Below are 27,834 nucleotides of genomic sequence, written 5' to 3'. Positions count from 1 at the left end.
ATTTCCGTAGGTAACAAAGTCTCAAGTGGACGCACCCCTTCCAAATACCAAAACCCAAGCAAAAATTCAATTGTCAGACCAATTAGTACTGTAATAAGAAAACAATGAGTCCTCAAGGACCATGATCTTTGATCAGATTCTTTATCAGCCACAAGACCAATAGCTTGTTCCGTACGAGTAGATTTAGGAAGGGACATTGTTTCTCAGAGTCCGTTTAGAAGCCTCTCCGTCGGGCTCTTTTAGTTCATCCGTCGGTGGCCCCTGACCACGTGGCCTATCTTTCTTGAAGGTAACTTAGCCGGTCCCTGTCTCTTTTCATGTCACGGCGAGAAATTGACAGGGGACTAGCTCTACGATGGTTCCTTGTGGGCACAGCCGATGCTATGCTGTAAGTCTAGTGCCGCAGACGCAGATCGTACCTCAAGACTCCAGGTACGGTGTGGTCTGCGAGCAGTTGCTTCCTGATGGTAGTGGTGAAACAGGAGCAAGATTGCTCAATGGGGCAGAAAGATCCGAATAAGAATTCAAAGGCAAAGCAGCAGTCTCCCCAGGCTGCACGAGCTCCGGAAGGATTTCCGAGACACCCTTGATGTCAGAACAGGCTTGCGATGAGGAACAAAGTGAACACTTTTCTTCTATCCTCCTTTGTCGTGAGGCAGAGGGAAAGGTATCTTCTTGACGTGCGTCGCGTGAATCCAGTGTCTCTTTCCGTCTTCTGGTACAGCGGTCTGTGTGGCCAAAAGGACTTGAAATGGTCCTCTCTAGCGCTGTGCGAGACAGGATGCTCTTTCAAAGACCTTAGTGAGCACCCAGTCGCCAGGTTGAAGTCGATGACCTGGCCCCTCGTATTTTACTGGAAGGGCTTCTCGCACCTGTTGGTAAATCAAATAAATCAAATACGAGTTTTGAGTTACCTGGTCACAGTACTGAGAAAGGAGAAAATGCTCCACGTCTTTCAACCGCTTCGGCTAAGGTATATTCCAAATATTGGCTGGCCTCCCCATAACTATCTAATAGGGGGAGAGCCCAGTTTTTTGCATGGACAATAAAGCTACGGGTAAGGCATCTGGCCATTTCAAATTGCTACTGGCGCAAATCTTCGCCACTTTGTTCTTTAATATACCATTATGGCGTTCGGCCAGGCACTCTGAGCGTGTCTGGCCGAATGGAACCGTTTATCAATCTGTAAGCCTGTGCATACTTGCAGGATAACAGCAGTGATAAAATGTGGACCATTGTCTGACCAAATGACCCTCGGCAAACCGAACTGATGGGGCCCCTAGGGGACCCTCGCGTATGGAAACAAGGCACAATCACCACACACAAACTGATACGCCAGACACAAGGTTGTATTCCCAAAAGCTAGGGTTTATTGCAAAGCAAATAGTCTCAGTTGGCCCCACGACGTGTGTTTCCAGACCCCAAGGGACGCAAGAGAGCGCAAATTTTACAACAGTTACAACAGTTTCATATACAAAGTGAGCATTTTACAATCAGCGGTGACATATTCAATACCGCCCATAATGTATTTCCTTTGAATTGGGTTCGACGATTGACAATTGTGACGAGTATGACACCTTTTTGATTGATTGATTGATATTTTATTTCTATCGCGCTCGTACACAAGTGTTTCACCTTCAGACATTCATTTAGCAAGAGTTTGCAATTTCGCGAGCCTGCAGACACAATTCTTTGTTTTACAGACCACTTGCTCCTGTTCTTGCAAGCAAGCTGCGTGCAGGGGAGCGACACATTCCAGGTCTCGCTATCTTCTAGTTTCTATTCGTGTGCTAGGGGTCAACTCGCTCTCCAGGGCTCTACAGGGCTCAGGGAAGGGGGGCCACAAAGGAGAGCATAATTCAAGCCATCAATTGTTTGTTTCTACCATATCTACCGCATGAGCGAGACTAGCTGGCACCTGCGTAATGATTAAATGCCTTGTTGCTTACTTCCATGGATATGTGAGGGAGGAGACCAGGCATTACTGTCTGGGTCGCCTGCGTTATGTTTCAACAAGTATCTCACGGCCTGGCTCTATGCATGAACAACAATGTAATAGTGGAAGAGAATAATCTTACAGCAAAACAGTTTAAACAGAAGGCAAGAAGCGAAAGTTAAAAACAAAATGGCGATTTCTATCCATCAAAATGGACACACTTTAGTCAAGTTTATGAGTCTGTATTACTAATACCGAACATATGAGGCGGTTGGTCTTCGGCCAACAAAATACATTGCCTCTGTGATGGAGGGGTATCTCTTTTTTCTGGACTGACAAACCCTCCTTTTGGCCGTATGCCAACGCCTCATCCATACATTGCATCCTCTTCCGACTAAGTATCTGATTCAGAATTTTGCATACTACTAGTTTCCTCCTCGTTATCCTCAATATTGATTGACATGAATTCTTTTACTGTCTTCATTTTATGATTCATTTGAGTGTCCGATTTAGTAGTGTTCTTTTTTGTTACTATCTGTACACACTCCTCACTTATTTCAGTGCAAATTATAGGTAAGCAGTGTATACAACAACATATCATAAATATTCCTAGCACTGCTACTAGGATTGCAACTCATTTCCATCCCCATGAGCGTAATACTTCACAGAACCAGGAGCTTATGTTTAATTCCCAACTTCCTTCTGGGGGGTGGAGGTTAGAGCTCAAAACGTGCAATTTTCATATTGCTTTGAAAATCGTAGGGGAGGAGTCACTTATAAACACGCAACATGCTGATCCCACGATTTTACAAACTCCCCCACGATCAACCAAAATCACATCAAGAGCCATCCTATTTTGGAGTGTCATTCCTTTTTTCTCTAATGTCATATTGTATAGTATATCCGTTGTCCCATTTATTGTTTTCTCTAATATTTTTGGCAGTTCTCTTATATTATAAGAGTTTATTGCTTGGCCCCAAAATGATCTCATATCGCCGTGGTCTTGACCTGGACAATTTGGCTATATCTGCTGTTTTTGAAAGAAATACTCCCAGGAACAGAAGTCCCAAGTAACAAGTACCTCCCAGTTTCTAGGTAACCAGGGATGCGCTTTTCCTCCACATATAAAATAAACGGGGTCACCTATATACACGGGTTCTTCCTCTCTATCAAGGAACACTATATTCATACATCTAGTAAATGTCCCCACTGAATAGGATCCCTTCTTCTTCCAGCAAAAGGGAACAGAGCGTGGGCTGTAGTTTACGGTATAGGAGGGGGGCACTGTATCTTTATTTCCTTCTAGGTTCATATGAAACGTGATTACAGATGATTTATATGGCACAAATAATCTTGTGGCATGACTACTGGTGTGATCAGTCATGTTTTATGAAATATAGAACAGCCTACAGGTTTCATAATTATCTCCTCAAATTCATTCATGTTTGTTCTGTCTAATTGACCCGTTTCACTTTTGTTCCATTTCCCATAATATAATGCACTCAAGGACGCGTAGCATGCAGAACTCAATGGCAGTGGCTGCACATACCAACCTATTCCCTTACCACCATGCTGTGGCAATTGGGCACACACCCAACAATTATTTTTTCTCAAAATTGAGTGAGTCATATTCATTATTAGCAGTAATGTGTTATTTCCATATCCTTCCCTGTGTCTCTCTTCCATTGGGGCAAAGTGTAAGTAATCACATGGACCGGGCATTCAGTAGTGGAGATGTTTCTAACAGGCAAGTGCACTTCTAATGGGTGTATTTCCTCTAATTACCATAATACCAGTACTGTCATTATTGGGGCTAATATACTCATCACACACATGACTATTGTTAAGATCAGCATACAATTCTTTCGGCAATCTTTTTTTTTGTAACCTTCCAGTCTCTATATTTAATTCATTATCAGCAGTGGTGCAGAAGGGGGCAAAAGCTGGTGCCGGCATTTTTCTCTCACGGTCCTTCTTCTCCAACAATGTTTGTCATGAATATCTCTTATAGTTGCAATTGTGCGAATGTCAAAAAGTTTGGCGATGTCAACAGTTTGTTCTGCCAGTTCTCAGCAGTCTGGATTGCTATACGTTGGGCAAGATTTCTGTGCATCTGCTCATTGCTCAAAGCAATCCAGAGCAGTTATCAATTGCCTTTGTACCATATGAGCTCCTCTTGTCTGTGAGGGGTGCTCTACACATGGATTTTTTTCTTACACCGGGGAGCCGCGTTCTTGAGCTGTCCGATTTGCACAACCCTCACACCGCTCTCCCCTAGGCCTCCAGTTCCCACTTCATCTGTTTTTTTGGGAAACAGAGGCAACAAAGGTCAAACAAAATGAAGATTTGATCACTCCTTCTTCCAAGGCCATAAATTATACCGCCTTGCTCCTGGTGTCATGTGATCAGTGAATAGTGCGTGTGCAATTACAGACTCAAGCTCAGAGTCAGCCTGCGGCGTAATGACAGATGATTGGCGCCAAAGTGTTGGTACAGGCTTCGTGTCAACCAACAGTGATGTAGGTTCTGCTGGGCAACGTTGGGGCACTCTTTGCCCTTTCTCCTTTATAGCAATCTTTCCAGGCTTCATTTCAAGATCAGACAGATTTTGTGGCAAAGAGCTGGCAACAATTTCTTTCGTTTCCTGGGCCGCTGTCTCTCTTCGGTCATCTTGATTAGGCAGTTTTTTCAATGGCGATGGGACCTTTTTAGCATGTGTTGCATGGATCCACGCCTTTCTCCAGTCCACACGAATTGCAATCTGTGTTGCCAAAAGGATCTGGTAGGGTCCACGCCACCTGGGTGCAAGCGATGACTTTCTTTCAAAATTCTTCACTAGAACCCACTCTCCGGGTTCCAGTGAAGGCCCCGGACCAGTGTATCTGATTGGGAGAGCCTCCTGCACCTTCTGATGAATCAAACACAATTTCTGTACTAACAGGTTACAATAATTACTGAGCACAGGATATTCTACCTCTCTCAATCGCCTCGGCTGTGGTGCACACCAAACATTTGCCGGCCTCCCCATTATGATCTCCTACGGGGAGAGCCCAGTTCTTGCCTGCACAGATGTGCGCATGCACAGTAACGCTGGCGGCAATGCGTCTACCCAACGCAACTTGTTTCCTGCACAGATTTTGCTAATTTTGGCCTTTAATATGCCGTTCTGACGCTTAACAAGACCGGCACTCATGGGATGTCTGGCGCAATGGAATCGTTTGTCAATCTGGAGACCTGCGCATATCTGTAGTACCACTGCGCCCACAAAATGCGGGCCGTTGTCTGACCACATGACCCGGGGCAAACTGTGAGAAGTATTCCTTCAACATCACTTCGGCAGTGCTCATGGCCGTACAATCCTTTAATGGATATGCTTCCACCCATTTACTGAATGCACACACAACCACCAAAACATATTTCAAGTTTTGACACCTTTGCATCTCTATGAAATCAAAATGGATTACCTTAAATGGCATAGAGGAAGGGCCAAAACTACCTGTTGGTGTCACTGTCCCCTTCCCCACATTGTGTTGCAGGCATGTAATGCAATGTTCTACCAGTCTCTCTGCATTTTTCTTTGTGTGTGTTCTGCCATACTGTGGCTAAATGCTTGACTATCTTCTTCGCACAAACGTGTCTAGGACTGTGGGCCATTGTGACCATTGCGGTTACATAGGAGTTGGGCAGCATACAATTTCTACTTTTTTTGTCCACCCAGCAACCTTCTACATCTAATTCTGAAGAGCCCTCAGCCCATTCTTGTATTTCATCAGCAGTGGCTTCTGCCTGCATCTCTTTAACAGTAGCAATTCCATTTTCTATCATGCAGGGCACTTCCTCTGACTGTACCGTTAACATTTTGGTATTCAAATCAGTGGCAGTTTGCTTTGCAATCCTGTCTGCAAATGCGTTTCCCTCTCCCGCTTTACATGTTACTTTTTTATGCGCCTCGCATTTCACTATTGCTAGGCGCTCTGGATACGTAAGTGCAGACAGCAATCGTACAATCAAAGGGCCATGTTGAATTCTGGCTCCATGTGATGTCAAGAAACCCCTCTCAGCCCAGAGTCGGCCAAAGTTATGTACCACGCCAAAGGAGTAATGGCTGTCAGTATAAATGTTTACACTCAGATTTCCAGATATTTCACAAGCTCTGGTTAGTGCTATTATCTCTGCAGCTTGTGCGGAGTTGTAGGGAATGATTCTTTTACTTTCTACAATACTTTTTTGTGTCGTAATAGCATAGGCAGCAGTTGATGTGCCATCAGGTAATTTAAAACAGGAGCCATCACAAAACAGTTCTCCATCTGGCTCTTTCTGTGGGGTATCTATTAAATCAATTCTTCCTTTCGTTTCTTCCTCAGTGACCATTAAACAATCATGGGGAGGTGGTTCATTCTCACCTAATTCTTCTGTGGGCAGTGGCATTCATTCTGCAGGATTCAGCGCTACACCTCATAATTTGGATGTGTGGTGCGAATAGGACAATTTCATATCTCGTCAATCTAGCAACAGTGAGGTGTTGCGTCTGTTTTCTATTTAATAGAACGTCTATGGCATGTGGCACCGTCAAAATTAAGATGTGCCCCAACACCATTCCCTCAGTTTGTTTCACTGACGCAGCAGCCGCTGCAACAGCTTGCAAACAACGTGGTAATGCGCACACTACAGGGTCCAGCGCGGAAGAAAAATAGCCGCATGGTCTATTTCTTCCACCTTGTTCCTGTGTCAAAACAGCCAATGTGCAGCCTTCATTCTCATGCACAAACAATCTGAACATTTTTTCATAGTTTGGTGTGCCCAAAACTGGGGCGGAACACAATGAGGTTTTGAGCAGATCAAATGCTCTCTGGCATTCTTCATTCCATTGCAAAGGCATCACAGCATCCTTTTTTGTCAATGCCACCATTGGTTTCACAATCAACGCAAAATTCACAATCCACTGCCGGCAATAGGAAGCCATGCCTATTATAGCTCTGACTCCTTTCTGCGTTTTTGGAATAGGCATACCAGAGATACTCTCTATCCTTTCTGGTATCAGTCTTCTCCCCTCTCTCAAAAGTAGGTAGCCCAAATAAGCCACCTCCTTTCGACAATATTGGAATTTCTTTAAGCTCGCTTTATGGCCATGCGCTGCTAAGTGTGACAATAACAAAACAGTACTTCTTTTACAAATCTCCTCTGTATCAGCAGCAATCAATAGATCATCTATATACTGTAAAAATACACAAGCTGACGGTAGTTCTAGCATATCTAGCTGTTCTTTCAATGCCCTGCTGTAAATACTCGGGCTCTCTGTATAGACCTGTGGAATGCGCATGAATGTAAATGATCGTCCTTCTAATGTAAAGGCAAACAAGTATCTACTATCCTTGTGTACTGGAATGCTGAAGAATGCATTCTTCATTTTTATAACACTAAAATATTCTGCCGAGATGGGTATCATTGTCAAAATTGTGGTTGCGTCGGGGACCAATGGGAATTGAGGGACAACCACTTTGTTTAATGCATGTAGATCAATTATGAAACGATACAGTATCTCATTACCTCCTTTCTTATACACTGGCAGAATAGCGCTGTTACATGTGCTGCCTGTAATCTCTTCAATCACCTCCAGTTTTACCAAATCTGAAACAATACTTTTCAATCCTTTTTCACCCTCTACTGAAATTGTATACTGTGGAATATGTTGCAACGTTACTCCCTCTTTTAGAACAATTTTTACTGGCTCTATTTTCAAGCATCCCACATCATTGTCATTCATCGCCCATATGCAAGTTGGTACTTCACTCAACTGTCCCAGCAAAGGTTTGGACAAAAATTTTGAGGCTGGTACATTCTGTGGCGAAATTGTCAAGAACACTCCATCAGGAGTTCAATGGATAACTGCACTCAGTTGTTTCAATAAATTTAATCCCAAAAGATTTTCCCCACAATTTTCTGTTGAGAGAAATGGACAATATTCAGTGAATGGGCCTAATGTTACTGGTACTGATTGGGACACTGGTTTGATTACTGGGGTACCTGCGAACCCTACTGAAATATTTCTTTGCCCTGACAATGGTATTTCCGGAACCAAGTGATGGTCTATCGAGCACTTTTGCGCCCCCGTGTCTACGAGAAAGCTGTGCTCTCTATTCCCGACTTTCATTTCTACATAGGGTCCTTTTTGATTCAGGGGAATAGACACTGGTTCCGACCCCTGTCTTGGGCTGTCCTATTGAGAAAACAACACATCATCCGATGTGTAGTCACTACTATAATATGTATTGGGTTGTGTATCAAAAATGTTTCCGCCCTTTCCTTTATTTCTCTCACTCCGATTTTGGCAAAAAGCAGTCTGAATTTGAGCTTGGTTTTGATTCTGAGTACCATTTCCTTGATTATTCTGGTGCTGCTGCATATTGTTTCTATTCTGTTCATTTGTTCCTGGATGTCCCCTATGCTGTCTTCTCTGACCATACCCATTCCTATTTTGTAAATTTGGACATTGCGCCCGCCAGTGACCCTCTTCTCTACAATATGCACACTGATTTAGTCCCAGAGGCCCTCCATGCATGTTCGAATTACTTCTCCCTTGCGCGTTTCCCCTCCCTCTATTGTGTCCTGCCACTTGCTGAAGTAACACCCTCGTTTTCAAATTCACCCTGTCCTTTACTTCTTTCTCTTTCTCTGTATTCACTCTGTTCTCATAATATTGGGCCATATGCAATACTTTGATCAATGTTTTTGCTTGCCATGCACTTTCTGATGTCATTATTAAGTTTTGAATTGGAGGTATTAACCCTCTCACATACTTATCAACAAATAGTTTTTTGCCTGCCTCTGTGCCTACATCCTGTCCACGTAAATACTTCCTCAAATCTATTAACATAATCTGTGGATAACTCATTCTTGCCCTGAACACATGCAGTTAATTTGTCCCATACAATTCTTTTTTCTGGAACTATTTCCTTCAATTTTTGTATTATCCGTGCCGGTAGGGCTACCATATTTGGCGATGGTTTTTCGCCCGCTTTTCTACTCTTATCCTCTGCTACTAAATCTTCCCAAGTGGCATCATAGGCCACCTCATCATTTACTTTCCGTATTTGCTTCCATATATCTGCTGGCACAACTACTGGAAATATTAAGTCTATATCATTCATAGTGAACATGGACGATCTCAAATAGGACTATATTTCCTTATAGAATCCCGCCGGATTCTTCCTTAAATCAGGAACCGTCTGTTTTATATTAGTCACCTCCTGTCTGGAGAAGGGGACATGCACATATTGTGCTGTATAATGTGCTTCTTTTACCTGCGCTGGTTGATTGCCTACTGCAGGAATCTCTACTTTTGGCACAAAAGTAGGTGGAACTTCTCTCATAGGAAATGCTGCACTCACTTTACCTCCCCCCTCTCTCATATGCAGTACTATTCCCAAATCAAGTGATAAGGCTGTTTCTCCTGTTTCACGTTCTAATGCTCTCTTGTATATCGTCATCAATTCTGGTGGACTAGCTTTCTTATTTTCTATATCTCTGTCCTGTAAATACCCAACCATTGTCTGCAATGCTTTTCTCTTCATTGGCAAGCGGTATTGATCAAATATTTGATGTACTTCCATCGTGGGAATACTAGGATCTGTAATCCATTTTAACGCCTCTCGTATACATATTTTTAGTTTTTCACTCGCCTGTCTTGACGGCAGAAGAAATCGCAGCTGTACAAATGGAACCGCCTCCTTCCTATCCCTTCTTATATCTTCATTCCTATACCCTGGCATGGAAAACATTTCAGCATATGCATCATCAAGTTCATTCTTGAATTCAAAAAGCCTGTCCACATGTTCCTTTATTTCTTCATATCTCTCTCTACAATGTGCCAAAGCATTCAAATCCCGCAACTTCTGCGGCTGTACCATTCCAATGAACTGCTTCCATCTCTCCATTAAATATTCCCCCATGCATTCCAACAATACCTGTCTTTCATTGTTCCTCCTGAAATCATACATCGAATTCAGCGTCGACGTTTCATCATTCCCGTCTATATACATTGCTGCCTGTTCTTGCAACTCCCGTTTTCTCTCCTTGCTAATCGCACTACGGGTCACTCTAGTGTACTCACTTTGTCCCGTCCCCTCTCTTCTCGCATCATCTTCTCTTCTTACAGTGAGTTCAAGTTCAATGGGCGGAGGTGTGGATGGGACAGAGGCAATGGGCCTCATTCCGAGTACGACGCTAACCAATGGCGCTATTAACGCCTTGGTTGACGCCGTACCCGGACCGGCAGCGCCTTGGTGGATGGCGGAATTACCGCCCCATTCCAAGGTTGGCGGGGCGGTAATTCCCCATTCACCAAGGCTCTTCCCCATTCCCAAATGAGCCCCCATAGGGCTCAATGGGAATGGGGAAGATGCAAATAACGTTGACCGTTCATTACGGTCACCGTTATTGGCTTGGAGGCCCCTTTGCGCCCTCGACTTTAACACCTGCTCAAAGCAGGCGTTAAGGGCGAGGGCGCAAAGGGAACTCGGAGTATGGCGGTAAGGGATCACCGCCACCGGTCTCGTTACCGGTGGCCGCTATCCCTTACCGCCATACTCAGAATGAGGCCAAATGTCTTGGGAGGGAGGTGCGGATGGAACAACGGGAACGTGAAGTGACTGCTGTGGCGCTGGAGGTGCGGGTCGCAGCGCTGTTGGCTGTCTAATAGGAGGCGCTGATTGTATGATCTGTGGCTGTGCTGGAATCTGAACAATAAGAAGGGGCTGAGCAACTGAAGGGGGCTGAGCAATAGACACTGGTACAGTCCTTTTAGTCTCTCTTTTTGCGCGCTCTTGCCTTGTTTCAGTTAATATTTTGTTTATTAACTCATCTGATGAATGCAACTCTTGTTGTGGATATATCTTTTCTATACTCAACTGACCACATCTGTCTGATTTTCTCAAATTTTCATCCCACTCCTTCTCCTCACTTTCTTTCACTCTTTCTGTTTTTGACTTATCCCTGCACGCATTCTTCTCTCTGCTTTTCCAACGAAGCATAGCTTCCTTCCTCCAGCCTCTAAGGACACCAAATACCGCAGGACGTGTTTTCTTTTTCAACAACACCGTCTCTAAATAATCTATCCTCGAAATCTCCAAACTCCCGTGGTTCGGCCATTGTAAATCCTCTTCATGTCTGGTTTGCCTATGCCAAATTTCACAAAACATTACCGCCCCTACACCATACTTGACATACATCTCATACGCCAGCGACCCCACGGGTGGGGCGACCTGGCCAGTTTTCAAAGATTGTCTAGCGCAGTGGAAAAATCCCACTAAGCAGGTGGACAATACCCAAGGCATGTTTTAACCTTACCCTCAGTTAATTAACCTTACGCTGGGCGTTTGATTTTGCAAAATCAACTCTCAACCAATATCAGGGTTACTTCGAATCGGGGCACGACTCACCTGATCAATCAATTAATCTTTCAAGATGCAATTCGTCTGTATACTGACTCAACCAATAATCGACGTGTCTGCGTATCTTGGCTTACTCTGTCTCGTTACGGGACCCTCGCCTCCTTGTTCTCTGGCCGGACACGTCGATCAGGGATCAGCTGTGTACAGATCTGCAAAGGAGTCTCTCATCACTTTCACCGGGGTGCCCCAAACACCTCTTAATCCCGGCTCGACCGTCTCGTCCTCGCCGTTTTCCTCACCTTCCTTATATTACAACGTACACGATGGAACAAGGGGGGAGGGTCCCTATTCGGGCGCCAATTTGATGGGACCCCTAGGGGACCCTCGCGTATGGAAACAAGGCACAATCACCACACACAAACTGATACGCCAGACACAAGGTTTTATTGCCAAAAGCTAGAGTTTATTGCAAAGCAAATAGTCTCAGTTGGCCAACAGGGTCTCAGGCCCGCGACGTGTGTTTCTAGACCATGAGGGATGCAAGAGAGTGCAAATTTTACAACAGTTACATATATACAAAGTGAGCATCTTACAATCTGCGGTGACATATTCAATACCGCCCATAATGTATTTCCTTTGAATTGGGTTTGACGATTGACAATTGTGACAAGTATGACACCTTCAGACATTCATTTAGCAACAGTTTGCAATTTCGCGAGCCTGCAGACACAATTCTTTGTTTTAGAGAACACATTGCTCCTGTTCTTGTAAGCAAGCTGTGTGCAGGGGAGAGACACATTCCAGGCCTCGCTATCTTCTAGTTTATATTCGTGTGCTAGGGGTCAACTCGCTCTCCAGGGCTCTACAGGGCTCAGGGAAGGGGGGCTGCAAAGGAGAGCATAATTCAAGCCATTAACTGTTCGGTTCTACCATTTCTACCGCATGAGCGAGACTAGCTGGCTCCTGTGTAATGATTAAATGCCTTGTTGCTTACTTCCAAGGATTTGTGAGGGAGGAGACCGGGCATTACTTTCTGGGTCACCTGCGTTATGTTTCAACAAGTATCTCACAGCCTTGCTCTATGCATGAACAACAATGTAATAGTGGAAGAGAATAAGCTTACAGCAAAGCAGTTTAAACAGAAGGCAAGAAGCGAAAGTTATAAACAAAATGGCGATTTCTATCCATCAAAATGGACGCATTTTAGTCAAGCTTATGAGTCTGTATTACTAATACCAAACATGAGGCGCTTGGTCTTCGGCCAACAAAATACATTGCCTCTGTTATGGAGGGGTATCTTTTTTCTGGATTGCCAAAACCTAGGAAAATATTCTTTAAGCGTGGTTTTCGCCGTAGTTATTGCTGTGGCATCATTTACAGGAAAGGCTTCGACCCATTTGCTAAAGGCACAAATGACTACCAGAACATACTTGTAATTCTGGCAACGCTCCATTTCAATGTAGTCGAAATTTATAACTTCAAAAGGCACAGAGGGGTGACCAAAACTACCCCTCGGTGTCAATGTACCCTTTCCCACATTATGCTGTAAGCATACCATGCAATTTTGGACCAAACGCTCAGCAGTTCTTAAGATATTTACATTTACCCAGACACGTTCTAACAGTTTACACATTTTTCTAGCACATATATGAGATGGACCATGAGCCATTGTAACCATAGCGGTGACATAAGCATCAGGTAGCATCCATCTTTTCTTGATATTACCTATCCAACAACCTTCATCGTCTAAACTTGCTAACCCCTCAGCCCATTGTTTAAGCTCTTCTGAAGTGGCATCAGCCTGAATGTTTTTTATACAATCAATTCCTTCATCTATTATACAAGTGTTAGTAGCTTCTTTTGTTACATACATTTCGGAATACAAATCAGTGGCAGTCTGTTTGGCTATCCTGTCAGCAAAAGCATTTCCTCTCCCCACATCATCTGCTACTTTCTGGTGTGCTGCGCACTTCATTATTGCTAGTTGAGTAGGATGCGCAAGTGCTGAGAGTAGCCGAACTATTAAAGTGCCATGTTGAATTTTAGTTCCATGTGAGGTCAAGAAACCTCTCTCTGCCCATAATCTACCGAAGTTGTGAACCACCCCAAAGGCATACTGACTGTGCATATATTTACACTAAGCCCTTCGGAAAGTTTGCAAACTCGAGCCAATGCAATAATATCTGCGGCCTATCGCAAAACAGCTCCCCTTGTGGATCTTTTAATGGTGTATCATTTAAATCAATTCTGCCTTTGGTTTCTTGCTCTGTGGTATAGAGGCAGTCATGTGACATCTTGTCACTGCAAGCAATTTCTTGCGGAAGAGGCAATAGTTTGGCCGGATTTAATGCGCAACATCTCTTAATTTGGATATGCGGTGCAAATAGAATCAGCTTGTATCTTGTTTTTTTTTTAACACTCTTTATTGGCATGTTATTATAACAATTCCACAACTGTCCCTTCACCCTCCCCAACCCCAAAAATCAGTCCCTCCCACATATTAACAAAACTTAACCAACAATACAACCACTTCCCCCTCCCTACCCTCTCCCCATTTTCCCCCTTTTCAAGTCCTGTCTAAGTCCTCCTTCATCATTGGTCACAGCAGTCCAGTTTAAGTGTTCAGTTCGGTGAGATTAGGGCCAATCCATCTGCTTCCCCTATCTCCGAGCTCCCCCTTTCCCCGTCATGGCTTCTCTCCCGCATATGTTACTTCACGGTGGACGCAGGTCATTATCCTTTGCAAGGTCATTCAGCAATTGGGACCAATGGACCATTACCTCCCCCGTATCTTCCCGCACCTCCATATTCTGCAACACCATCAACTCCGCTAAACCCCATCTTCATACATCCTTCCTCCATAACTAGATTGTCGGACCCAGGGGCGACTTCCACGCTATCGCCAGTCGGCGTTTTGCCAATATGAGTAGAAACTGACCCATTCTGTTCCGCAACTTGTTACGCTTCCCCCCGGTAGGTTCCCCCACAAACAAATCTCCGGACGCCGCTCCAGGCTGATTCCCAATAGCTCATTCACTCCCTTAAGCACCTCGTCCCAGTACTCTATTATTGCCCTGCACTCCCACACCAAATGCCAGAACCCCGTCCTCCTCTGACCCACATCTGGGGCAATCACCCGGGTGTTCCCCGCTCATCGCCTCGAGCGCCAATGGGGTAACATATACCCTATGCAGGATGTTAAATTGAACCAACTGGAAGCGGGCATTCATCGAGGACTTCCGGACCAAGTCCCAGACCCGCTCCCATTCCTCACTCGATATCGTGCGCCTCATATCCACTTCCCATTTCTCCTTGACTTTCAACTCCCTCTCTGCCGTCCTCTCTCCAAGACCCTTGTATACCCGCGAGATACGCCCCCTCCTGCCGCCCGATCAAGTGGCTTGTTTCTTGTTAATCGTGCTGATCTGAGATGTTGCGTTTGCGTTCTGTTTAGTGGAACGTCTACAGAGTGGGGTACCATAACGGTTAAAGAGTGACCTAAAACCATACCCTCACCTTGTTTTACCAATGCAACGGCAGCAGCGACTGCTCCCAAACAACTCGGCAAAGCGCATGCCCCCGGGTCAAGTGTGGAGGAAAAATAACCGCACTGTCTATTCTTCCCTCCATGTTACTGCGCTAACACAGCCAAAGCACATCCATCACATTCATGCAGATACAACACGCAGTCCTCGTCATAATTTGGTGTGCCCAAAACTGGTGCTGAACACAACGCAGTCTTGAGCAGATCAAAAGCTTTCTTGCGAAATGCCCTTCTTTGTCAATGCCAACATTGGTTTTATCATTAATGAGAAATTAGGGATCCACTGTCTACAGTATGAAGCCATGCGTATCAAGGCTCTGACCTCTTTCTGTGTATTTGGGACAGACATGCTAGAGATGCTTTTTATCCGTTCAGGTGTCAGTCTTCTTCCCTCCTTTGACAGGAGATAGCCTAGGTAGGCAACCTCCTGTCGACAATATTGAAACTTTTTCAATGAAGCCTTATGCCCATGCTCTGCAAGGTGGATAAGCAGCAACATGGTGCCCTCCTTGCAAGCAACTTCTGAGTCTGCAGCTAAAAGAAGATCATCAACATACTATAACTACGTACAAGTGGAAGGCAATTCAAGTGTATCGAGCTGCTCCTTCAAAGCTCTACTATAAATGCTTGGACTCTCAGTGTACCCTTGTGGCACACGAGTGAATGTAAACGAGCGTCCCCCTAGATTGAACGCAAACAAATATCTACTGTCAACATGTACAGGGATGCTAAAGAAAGCATTCTTCAAATCCACAACACTGAAATGAGTAGCTGAATCTGGAATCATCATTAATATTGTGGTCACATCAGGCACAATTGGAAATTGCGTAGCAACAATCTTATTGATAGCACGTAAATCAATAATAAAACAGAAAGGAATCGCATTACCCCCTTTCTTGTACACCGGTAGAATCGAGCTATTGCACAAACTTCCTGCAATTTCTTCAATCACTCCACAATGTACAAAATCAGAAACTATAGTCTTTAAAGCTTGCTCACCGTCAACTGAAATCTTATATTGTGGAATATGTGGCAATTTAACACCTGGTTTCAAGACAATTTTAACAAGTTCAATTTGCAAAATGCCAACATCATTATCATCAACTGCCCATACACATGCCAGAACTTTATCCAATTCAGTCGGTAAAGGCCTAGTCATGAATTGTGAAGCAGAGGTTCGCTGCGGTGAACTCGTCAAATGTACTCCATCCGGAAAACAGTGAATTACTGCATTTAATTCTTTTAACAGATTCAACCCCAACAAATTTTCGCCACAATTCGTCGTCATAAGAAATTGACATTGATCAGTGAATGGCCCCAGTGAAATCGGTCCCGGTTGAGGGACCGGACTAACCACTGGTGTGCCAGAAAACCCTACAGAAATGTTATTCTGCCCTGACAGTGGAATATCTGGAACCCGCAAATGATCTATGGAACACTTCTGTGCTATCACAAATAGATGCTTCCTATTCCCCACCTTCATTTCTACATAGAGCCCTTTCTGATCGACGGGAATAGGCACTGGTTCCAGATTCTGCTTCGGGCTGTCCTAACAGAACAGTATATCATTAAATGCAAGATCCTCAGAAAGGTAGGCAGTCAAAGGATTATCAAAAATATTCCTCTTATCAACACTATGTTGCTGACTATCCTGTGAGAATGACTGTGGTTTCTGAGCGAACTGACTTCTACCAGGACCCCCCATCCCAGGGCGGCCTCTGGATCATCTACCCATGTTACCAAATGTGTTATTCGATCGCTGCTGAGGGATCGGGCATTGTGCTCGCCAATGACCTTCTTGTCTGCAATAAGCACATTGGTTCATGTGTACAGGACCCATCTGCGCATTACTCTGTGGAGCAAACTGACCTCTAAACTACATACTCCCACCTCTGGTACCTCTCACTATCTGTTGCAACAATACCTTTGTCTTCAATACTCGCTTCTTCTTTTCTATCCTCTTTTTCACTATTGACTCTATTTTCATAATACTGAGCCATGTGCAATACGTCAGACTATGATTTAGCTTGCCAGGTGCTTTCAGAAGTCATAATTTGTGATTGGATATTGTGCAACCATCCACGCACAAATTTGTCCACACACAGCCTTTTTCCTGACTAAACTTAAATCCTGACTGCTAAAATCTGAAAACACTTAGTCGAACCGATTAAAGAATTCGGTAGCGCCCTTAGATTTCCCCTGTAAACTTGTCCAAAACTATTCTCTCTGGAACTAGAGTCTTCAATTTAGTTACTATTCTGTCTGGCAGTGTCAGTATCACCTGTGGCGGTTTCTCACCAGCGTTCCTTTCTCCATCTATCCATACCAAGTTAACCCATGTGTCGCCCAGCCCTGCCTGATCATCTATAGTTCTAATCTGTTTTCATAAATCAGCAGGTAGGATCACAGGGAATAACAAGTCTATATCACCCAGAGTGAAAACTGACGAATGCAAGACAGATTCTATTTCTTTATAAAAATCCTGTTGGATTTTTCCTAACATCTGGAATTGACTGTCTAATGGTATTCACTTCCTGTTTAGAAAATGGAACATGAACAAATTGCGAAACATAATGAGCGTCCAATAGTGGCAGCTACTGTGCCGGCTGCAGCATCAGCTGGAATCTCTACTTAAGGAACAAATGTCAGAGGAACCTCCCTCATTGGTAATTGAGAAGTAGGCAATTTCCAAAGGTTTGTTAAGCAATAGGGCTAAATCGATTGATAAAGCAGTCAAAGCAGTATCAGGTGAAAATGCTCTCTTATAAATGACCATCAAGTCTGCGGGACAACAAACCTTTTTCTTCATATATTCATCCTGCAGGTATTCTACCATTACGTGTAACACTTTCCTTTGCATTTCTGGAGTATACTGGCTAAACGTGTCATATACTTCAATGGGAGAAATCGAAACATCCGAAATCCTTCTAAGCGCGTCTCTTGTGCAAATACGCGTCTCTTCACTCATTGATTTACAAGAAGGAAGAAATAGTTTCTGCACATACCAAGCTTCCAATCTATTACCATCTATTTCATCATTCTGTAACCGATCTAACTCCCTCTTAAAATCAAAAACCCTCTCAACATGCTCATGTACCTTCTCTGCAGTGTCCCTTGAGTAAGCTAAAACATTCAAATCCCTCAACCCTTGTGGGACATCCATGTCTGTCAAATCACTCCACATTTCGGCCAAATGCATTCCCATCCCATCAATCAAAATATTCTGTTCTGGAATACTCTCTTGGTCAAAATTTGTGGTCAAGACAGCTGATTTATCACCCTCTTCCATACATTTCTTAGTCCATGCATACAATTCTCTTTTTCTAGCTTTAGAAACTGTACTACGAGTCACTACTTTTGAATCGGCACTCACCCCTTCAATTGCTACAAGTGGAGCAGAACCACTTGGAAAATAGAGTTCAGACAAGTCTTGTACAACAGGTAGTGGAGACACTACAGCTAGCAGCAAAGGCGGAATCACGGGAACAGCAACTGCCTGTAAGGGTGGAGATGCAGAAGGGGGAACAACAACAGGAAGAGGAACAACAACTGGAGGAGGAGAAACAACGGGAGGAACATAAAATGGTTATAAACTATATAAAGAATAAGAAAAGTGTATGAGGAAAAGAGGAGATAGATCTCATAAAATGTCCTTGTGAGAAGAGAAGATCCTTGTATATGCGGTTTTAACTAAATCAGTTCGCAACACTGAAATGAATACAATCTTGGAGGAGTGTGGGACAAGTGAATAATACGGGCTGGTGTCGTTTTTGTAAGGGATTTAAAGAACAAGAAAACCTAAAACACTTGACAATGTTCTGTCCATATTTTGAGAATATATCAATGAAGTCATTTGTAAAATGTATGGTAGCTAAATCCCGGGTTTCCATAAAATCGTTGGATAAGGTGCATGAGGGGGAATAACTCTGGAGTGGTTTTAGCTTTGACAAGTCTTCTGATAGAAATTAATGACAAGCTATCTGAACTTATGAGCGTATAGTGGTGGACAAGTTATCTGAGGAGGACTACCTTCCTTGTGATGAATTCATGCAAGGAGAGTTTTTAAGTAAAAGTAAGGACATTTAAATGAGCCTTTGAGTGCCCACTGGCCTTAAGTATATGAACAACTGCCCTGCGAGGTTAAGCGGGAAGCTCTCCCTGCAGGTTTTGTAGGACGACAAAATTAAATTGTGATGTTGTTTTAGTTATGTGTGTATGTTGATAAATGGGTCAAGAGTATGCACTTCTTTTTATGTTTTGTGTGTTAAGATAATATGAATGCTAATCACTTGTTTTAAGCTTGAAATTGGTGTGTTTGTAATGATATATGATATGATATGATATGGCATGTATATCGCGCCTATACACAAGTGTTTCATGGCGCGATGAGGCCTGGGAGAGGATACAGAAGGAAGACAAAGACAACGATCCTACTAGGCTAGGTGACATTGAGCTTGCGCAAGTGCAGGCGAGGGGTTGGGGAAAAGTACAGCGGGAAAGGGGAGGGGATAGTGCAGTACATAGGACAACAGTAAGCTAAATAAAGGCAATAAATAAATAGACAAATAAATAAAAGTGCGGCCAGCAGGGGGCAACTGCAAGGGTAAGTGCAGCCATCAGGTGTCAAGTGCTAGTCGGGGCTATAGCGATACAGAACAGTCCCCGAGTGCAAGGGTTGCCATAGGGGCAGTGCAGGTGTGCAATTGGCGGGGAGGGGACCTGGGCCAGAAATGAGAGGGTAGCCAGGTAACCAGTGCAGTTTCGGATTCAGTCAGGAGATCAGCAGGGGAGAGGAGGAGAGAAAGCAGAAGCAAAGAGGAAGGTCTTGAGGTGCTTCCAGAACTAGAGATGGTTCTCCTCAAGTTTCAGAGGGGTCGGGAGGCTGTTCCAGAGGGAGGCCCCAGCCGAAGAAAGAGATCTACCACCAGCTTGCAGCTTGGAGAAGCGACTGACCCTGAGGGAGCTGGAGGTGGATGAACAAAGAGCTCGAGAGGGAAGATATTCAGGAAGAGCGAGTTGAAGGTAATGAGGTCCAAGACCCCAGAAGGCCTTGTGGACAATGCAGAGGGTTTTGAACTTAATTCTCACAGCCACTGGGAGCCAATGCAGAGATTTCAGTCCTGGAGAGATGCGTTCCCTGGGCTTGAGGCCAAGGACAAGTCTCACAGTCCTGTTCTGGATGAGTTGCAGAGGACGGAGAGTAGAAGCAGGCAGATTTAGAAAGAGCCTGTTGCAATAGTCCAGCCTAGAGAGAACCAGGGCTCTGGAGACAGTGAGTTTATGGGGGAAAGAGAGGAAAGGCAGAATACCTCTGAGGAGGTGCAGCTGGTTGCGTGACTTCTTGGAGACCTCAGAGATATGAGGAGAGAAGGAGAGTGGGGAGTCGAAGATGACCCCAAGGTTTTTGGCTTTGCAGGTGGGAGCGGGAAGAGGACCAAGAGAGGCCGGCCAGAGAGCAACAGGAAAGGAGGGAGCGCCTGTGCCGATGAGGAGAATCTCAGTCTTATTGGCATTAAGGCAGAGGTCATTGGCGGCACACCACTCCTGGATAGCAGACAGACAGTCAGAGATGAGGGAAGGAGTGGAGGAGGTAGAGGGTAGCCTGAAAATGAGCTGGGTGTCATCCGAATAGTACTGGAAGTTGCGGCAGAGAGCGGCGATGCAGTGGGCAAGGAGTGCCAGGTATTGGTTGAACAGCCATGGAGAGAGGTTAGACCCCTGGGGGACACCACAGGTAGAAAAAAAGGTAGCGGAGAGGAAGGACCCAAGTTGGACCTGGGAGGGTTTGTCAGGGAGGAAACAAGTCAGCCACTCCAGAGCCTGACCAGTGAACCCAGGTTATCACGGAGACGGTTGAGCAGGATGGTATGGTTGACAGTGTCAAAGGCAGATGAGAGATCAAGCAGAATGAGGACACAAGGGGTGTTAGAGTCAAGATTGGAGAGCAGATCTTCACAGATGTTCAGGAGAGCAGTTTACTCAAGATTGGAGAGCAGATCTTCACGGATGTTCAGTAGAGCATACTGATTGAATGGACCCTATACATGTACCAACTTTACTTGCCACCACTATGAAGATCATCACGGATGTTCATAGTGCCTACTGATTGAATGGACCCTATACATGTACCACCTTTATCCATAAGCGATGCCATTCTATTGGTCCCAGCCCTGTCTGTCCCTCTTCCATCACGTGGGTGCTGCGATGCTCATCTTCTTCTCACGTCGAAAGTCAGAAAACAAATTAATTATGCTCCTACTATACAGCTTTTTTTATCACTCAAACTGTGCAGTTGGCAGGCCTTAAGATGGATATAAAGCAGGTTCTGGGGCACTCTAACCTTCACATATTAATTTCACTCACTCCCCCTGTGCCATCCTGCTCCAAGGTCTCCACCCTTGTTTTGAACTATAATGTATGCCTCCCAGAACCTCGCAATACAAATCACACGATTGTCGCTTCAATGATATGCCCGGTCCCTCCTCTTTGAACATTTCATGACTTGTTACTTAGGGGTTGGTAGTCAAAGGGCACCTGGTGCTATACAATTGGGGGATCTTAGGGTTTAGACAGTTATATGGGCTATAACTTGTGGTCACCTGGGAATGGGCTCGGTCATGCTTTGGCCAGAGTGACATAGCATGCACACCAGTCACCGGTCTCTAATCGCGGCCTTGTAGGGCACATTCCTCTTGCGTGAAAAACACATCGTTGCAACACTTCTCGAACAATGAATAGACCTTGTGGCGGTTGGGGGTGTGAGCTGTCCTTATGGGGCATGGCTGGGGATTTCTGCAGTCTCTTAAATTTGGGTCTAGTGCATGCCATGCCGCATTTACCACGCAGGCCTTCCCTTCTACCTATGATTACTAATATCTACGCAAAATAGTGATGCCGCTCGTGCCCTGGGCCACACCATGTAGTTGGACTTTATTTGGTTATATTAAAATTGGGTCCTGTTAAACGGGAAGGCGTCACACTCCCTGTTCCCCCTTCCGCTGGTCCATCACAGTGCCTTGAATGCATCTCGCCTCACTTTAAAGCGCCTGGATGGGTGGCGGGGATGTACCCTTCCGAACAATTGATATTGACTGACAATCTGAGATATTTCATTTGTTCTTGCATATACAACATTGGGGACTATAGATTATTGAAAATATCCGAATAATCTATTTACAACACTGATCTATGATATATTTTGGGGGTAATCATGACTATAAAGACAAATTGTTAGAATAAGATTTTGAGACTCAATGTTTTTTGTCATAAGAATCTCTTAAATGATGTTCCATAAACAATGAATGAAACATTAGGATATGTGATGAATCGAGGGAATGTGTGCCTTTTCCCCAAGAGGGAGCCCCCCTCGAGGCTAGGGAGGTGAGCCCCCTCCGCAATACCCTCAGGGGTAGAGGCAAGTGGGACCTCACCAGGAGAGACAGCACCTCTGGGGACAAGGGCTCCCGTCCTCGTAAGGAACTCCCTCAAGCTATACATACTGTGGCCCATATGGGATATTTCAAAATTCCAGAAACCATAAAGTATCAGTACTGGGACAAAGAAACTACTAATGGATATCATTATCTTAGCAAAAGGATCATGTCCCTTTAATTCCTAATGCCTCATTCACTGAGATGAGGACGATAAAGTGTGTAAGTCCAGAGTGAAGGGGGAGAGTTAAATGTGGCTCTCGTTACACCCATAGTGGTATGAAAAACGGAGTGGAGAGCACCCCATAACACCCAGTGCTCACTGCTTGCCTCCTGCCTGGAGGCTAAATTCTGTACTTGAAGCTGTATTCAATTGTTAGTTGAGTTAGATAATTCTTGAACTTCAGCATAATCATTAAACTTGATTCTTTCAGAAAAAGTGATTTCAGCCACTTCATTTATCAAAGTTTTTACTCAGGTACTTGTGTTCAAATCACACAATACATTAGGCGTTTTCCCAATTCCTCTACAAGAAATCACAGCTCTTGCCAATGCATTTCGGTGACTGGCACCATCTTCAGGGCTAAATTGCAACATAAATTTCATCATGTAACACATGTGTATAAATTATGGATCATAAATGTTAAATGTACATACCAGCAAGGAGATTGTCCTGGATATCAAGGTGACCAAGGAACAGACGGGTTACAGAACTAACATATATCAGAAACCGACAGGTAGGAATAACATTCTACACAAATTGAGTTTCCACCAGCCAAGTTTGATTAAGAATTTACCCTACAGTCAGATGTTGAGAGTTAAAAGGATAGTAAGTGATCCAGAGGACTATGAAGAAGCAATCAACATGATGGGAAATACATTTTTGACACGAGGATACGATAGATCAGAAATTGAGGAAGCAGAAGAAAGACTTAAAGACAAAAGCAGATAAGAATTACTAAAACCCAAATTGAAACATGACGAAGCACCCTCAATAGTATTTGTATCCAAGTACTCTAAACAGAGCAAACAGATCAGGAATATAATCAAAAAGAACTGGAACATACTAACTCTAGATGAAAGATTGGAGCCTTTATTCAAAGCATTGCCAACATTTGCATACAAAAGGAGCCAGAATTTGAAGACAAGCTGGTGAGAACAAGAAGTTTGAAGAAGAAAAAAGAGGGAACAACCAAAACCGGAACTTATCCATTCCTGAGTTGTTCTAATTGTGGATATATATTGAAAGGCAATACAGTAAAACATCCACACAATGGAGAAAAGATCAAATTGAAACATTTTGGAACATGCAATTCTGTCAATACAATGTACTCAATTAAATGCCCGTGTGGGTTATACTATGTAGGGCAGTCAACAAGAGCAGCCAAGACAAGATGGAACGAACATCGCTCATGTATCCCTACACACAATAAAACGTCAGCGGTGGCACGACACTGGGATCACAAAAAACATAATTTATCCCAGATAAGGTTTCTGTCATGATGCCTACCCCTGGGGACACAGACAAAGTCCTGCAACCTCAGAAGCAGGCATCAAGTTACCCAGAGCAAGCCCAACAACCCCCGCTAGGGGCTATTTGGGTGCAGTCCTGGCACCTATGGCGCCAGGCTCATATGGAGCACCAGGCTCATAGATTAAAACTTACCTGATGCAGACCATGCTGTAAACCTACCTGATGCAGACCATGCTGCAAGAGCTCCAAGCCAAACGAGGCTTGGAAGGGACTATTTTACCTAGGGACTATTTTTTTTACTCGGGTGGCTCTGGGGAGGAATACTTACCTGGGACTACTTTGGTGGCTATTTAAACCACGCCCGAAGAGCAGCACACGCTTCGCGTTATTCTGCATCCAGCAGCGTAACGCTCACCGTGCCTGCAAGTCTGCATCCAGTCTTCTGCCACGCCCGCCTCGAGTTTGGAGCTCCTAGAAAAAGGGAGAAGGAAGGAGAAAAGGTTAGAACAAGAGCAATACCTTTGATCCTTACCTGAATTCCCGATCCATCGCGCCTTCGAGCTGGAAGAAAGAAGTTATTTTATGCGCGTTGCCTCGCCTGCTGCAGCGCATCGCTGACCTCACTGGCCTTCGCAGCATCTTCACATTTCACTGCATCCTCCTGCATGTTACCGCCGTACTCCGGCACCTAAGGAGAAGACAAGAACAGCAAGGTGAGCCAAGGGAATACACAGAGGAATACCCCCCATAGACTTACCTGATTTTACCACCGGGGGTACTATTCTTCTTCACGGGTCGGCACAGCTTCCACTGCATCCTAGCCGAACCCCGGCCCCTAAGGGGAAACAAAAGGACAGCAAGGTGAAACAAGGGACTAACAAGGGGAACCCTCCTAACCACAAAAGACTTACCTGATTTTACCGCCGGAGGCATTATTCCCCGAGACTTCATACTTTCTCTCAGCGCCTGAATAAGGGAGAAAGCAACAGGTTACATATGGACATTATTTTATTGAACTGTGTTGGATAATACAAATCCTTACCAGAACATTACCGGTTGCCACGAGGAACTCTTCAGTAGGGTCAAGCTGCAACCTGTAAGGAATCAGACAAGAGTGAAAGTCAGGCATTTGAACTCTTACGAACTAACTACTTACAGCGTCTTGCCAGGAATTGTGACTTGGCCTTGTAGTATCCAAGATCAGGCCCCTTCCCAAGGGCCACGTAAGCCTTCCAGCGGCTTGCGGTAAATAAGGAGATGGGACACAGACACTGACTGATGGGTAAATCAAGCTTCTTGTACTAGTTAGAAAATACACAACATACAGAGTTATCAGCTGATAAGCAGGAAAATCCAGCAGGACTAGTGTCCAGGCAATCGGCACACAGAGCTCTCCAGGGACAGCCCTTAGAGCACAGGTTATATAGCATATCCTATGCAATCACTAATATATTATGGTATTTGCACAATAGGGGTGTTACTTAGCATGACATTTGCAAAACATTTGGCAATAACTGTCAGCATCTTATTTGTGAATAAGAGAAATGGGGTCACACGGATAAATACAACAATTCAAAACATTCAAAGACTCAGTAGGGTGAATGGGCAATGAGGGACATGGACAGGTCAGAAGTCAAGTTTATATATTTTATTCAATTAATACAAATAACACAGTAAAAATCATTTTATATCATCCACACTATAACATTTTCTAAAATGCATACAAATACATAATATAATATATATCAAAAACACACTAGAAAAGATAATGTATCTATCTAAAAGACTATCTAATCAGGCACTGATAACTATAGTGTATATAGCCACTGTGTACCTACAGCAGTTAGGCCACAGATGTCAGTGCAACAAGGTTATCAGAAAAAGTGCTAAGTGCCTACTACGGGTGTCACATTCATGTGACATTCTCCTAACAGTAGTTTCGACAGTCAAACAATCAATCTTATCTAGGACAAAAAAGAACAAAAGAGCTGATAGTCGTCTTCATCAGGGTACAATAATTGCATGTTATTAAATCTTCAAAAGGCCCGTAACAATATCAAAAAGAACTATATACAGCAATACACCAGACGGTCATATACTAGATGGTACATCATGCTTCAATCTTGCTTGAAGGTCTGTGCCTCTGGTGGAGCGTTGATTCAAACAAACAAAGAAAACATAAACAAAGCTTGATGTTAAAAACAGGAATTAAAACTTGACTGAGCCTGCCCATGGCTCAACATATATCCATCACCCATTAGAGTTCAATTGATAAGGACTAGCAAATGCAGGTAAAACAAATTCACCTTGCAGAGTCCCAGGGGGGCGCAGAAAGAGGTTGCTTCATTCACGTAGCCCACAATCATACTGGTAATGACCAGTTATGATTTATCTATGGTGACAAAAACAGGAAAAAAGGACTTGAAAACATAGTCCCCTTAATTCCCACCTAAATGTACTGAGTAAATTGACAAAGGGCGCACAAGAGCAGGGTCCGTAAACTCCATACTAACCTCCTACACAAAAGTGGCATCCATAAAACAAGCAGGCAATCAGATGGCCTGTGACCATGTCACGATCACATGAAAAGTATATGCACGAATATCTCATGGGAAACTTAGTCCAAATAGTCATAAGGATAACCACGAGAGTTCTCTCTAAAAGAAAATAAACAACAAATGTTGTAGACAAATAAAGATTGGACAACAGATGAAAAGGATTAATGTGTGTCCACTCGCCAAAAGGGGTAGACAAAGTGTAATAACCACGAATATTCATCTAGCTAAACCTTGGATTCAATGTTGTAATTATGGGAGCTGGACAGTGGGAACCCAGATCCCCGTTCCGGGGGGATAGGGAGAACAAGTCTACAAAAAATGCCCGCATATCACAATACACAATTTCCATATGGAAAAAGAGAAAAAAAAAGAAAAAAAAGAGAAACCTTGTGACAAAGCAGTGCGGGTACGTTGTTTGTAATATGCATACTCGGTATTCACAGAAATCCTACTGTTATCTACCATATATGGTGCTGATGCTACATTTGTAGAGAGCAAATGGAAGAGAAGGTCTGACGTGTCCTGTTGCCTTGTTACGGGGTCTAATCTGTTCCAGGTAGGGTGGTGGCATGTCAGAACAGCAGGGTGCAGAGAGAGGCCTTCATGTATCAGAGAGAACCCAATGTAGGATACCATAGCATAGCATAGCCTAACATAGCACATAATCTCACCCTGCGCATCACCCTTTAAGGGAGGAAATTATAGTGTGCATGAGGCGTGGAGCACGCTCCTCCCCGCCTATAACCACAGACCCCACAACGGAAAGCCAGGGATTTTACCCCTAGCAGGAGCTAAAAGCAGCGGCAGGATATACTAGTCCCATTTATGCACCACCCGCGGATAGCAGCGAGGACACGCTTAGTAGCACAAAGCAGGCAAACACGAGGACCGAGACTGTAGGCAATGCACGCGAGGAGCACAGCAGTCTGTGAGCAAAACTTATGGGGTATGACAAAGGGATATTGGGACGTAGTGGATATAACAAAGTGACAGTCCCACCAAACGAGTCGGTAGGAGGACAGATACTGCTCTAATTAGACAGGAGAAGTGCAGTCGGGCATAAAACCACAGAAGAGGAAGCTCAGGAATGCGAGGGATAGAAGATGAGGACAGATAATGGGCAGAGATATTGGAAGAAGTGGAGAGAAGAGAGCGGGAATAGAGGGAGGAACAAGAGAGGCTGAAAAGGGAAAAAGTGGAAGCAGAAGAAATGGAAAGGGAGGAAAGAGAAGGGAACAGACAGAAGGAGATAGAGGAAAAATTGATGAGAAAAGCAGAGGAAGGGAATGAGAAGCAGTTGCAGGTGAAGAGAGAGAAGAGGAAATTGGAAATCAAAAGGCTTATTAAAGAGCGTTGATGTAGAGAGGAAGAAGAGAGGGACCGGAGACAAGAGCGGGAATGAGTGAGGAGTACAGTGAGACGCCTCAAGGCGGTAGAAGACATTATGATGGGACAAACACATTTGAAGGACGATGAGCGGAGATATGGATGAGAATAGGGCTA

This window comes from Ambystoma mexicanum, chromosome 1q (genome assembly GCF_040938575.1).
Source record: "Ambystoma mexicanum isolate Mex_15411 chromosome 1q, UKY_AmexF1_1, whole genome shotgun sequence".
Lineage (NCBI taxonomy): Eukaryota > Metazoa > Chordata > Amphibia > Caudata > Ambystomatidae > Ambystoma > Ambystoma mexicanum.
This window is presented reverse-complemented; position numbering follows the sequence as displayed.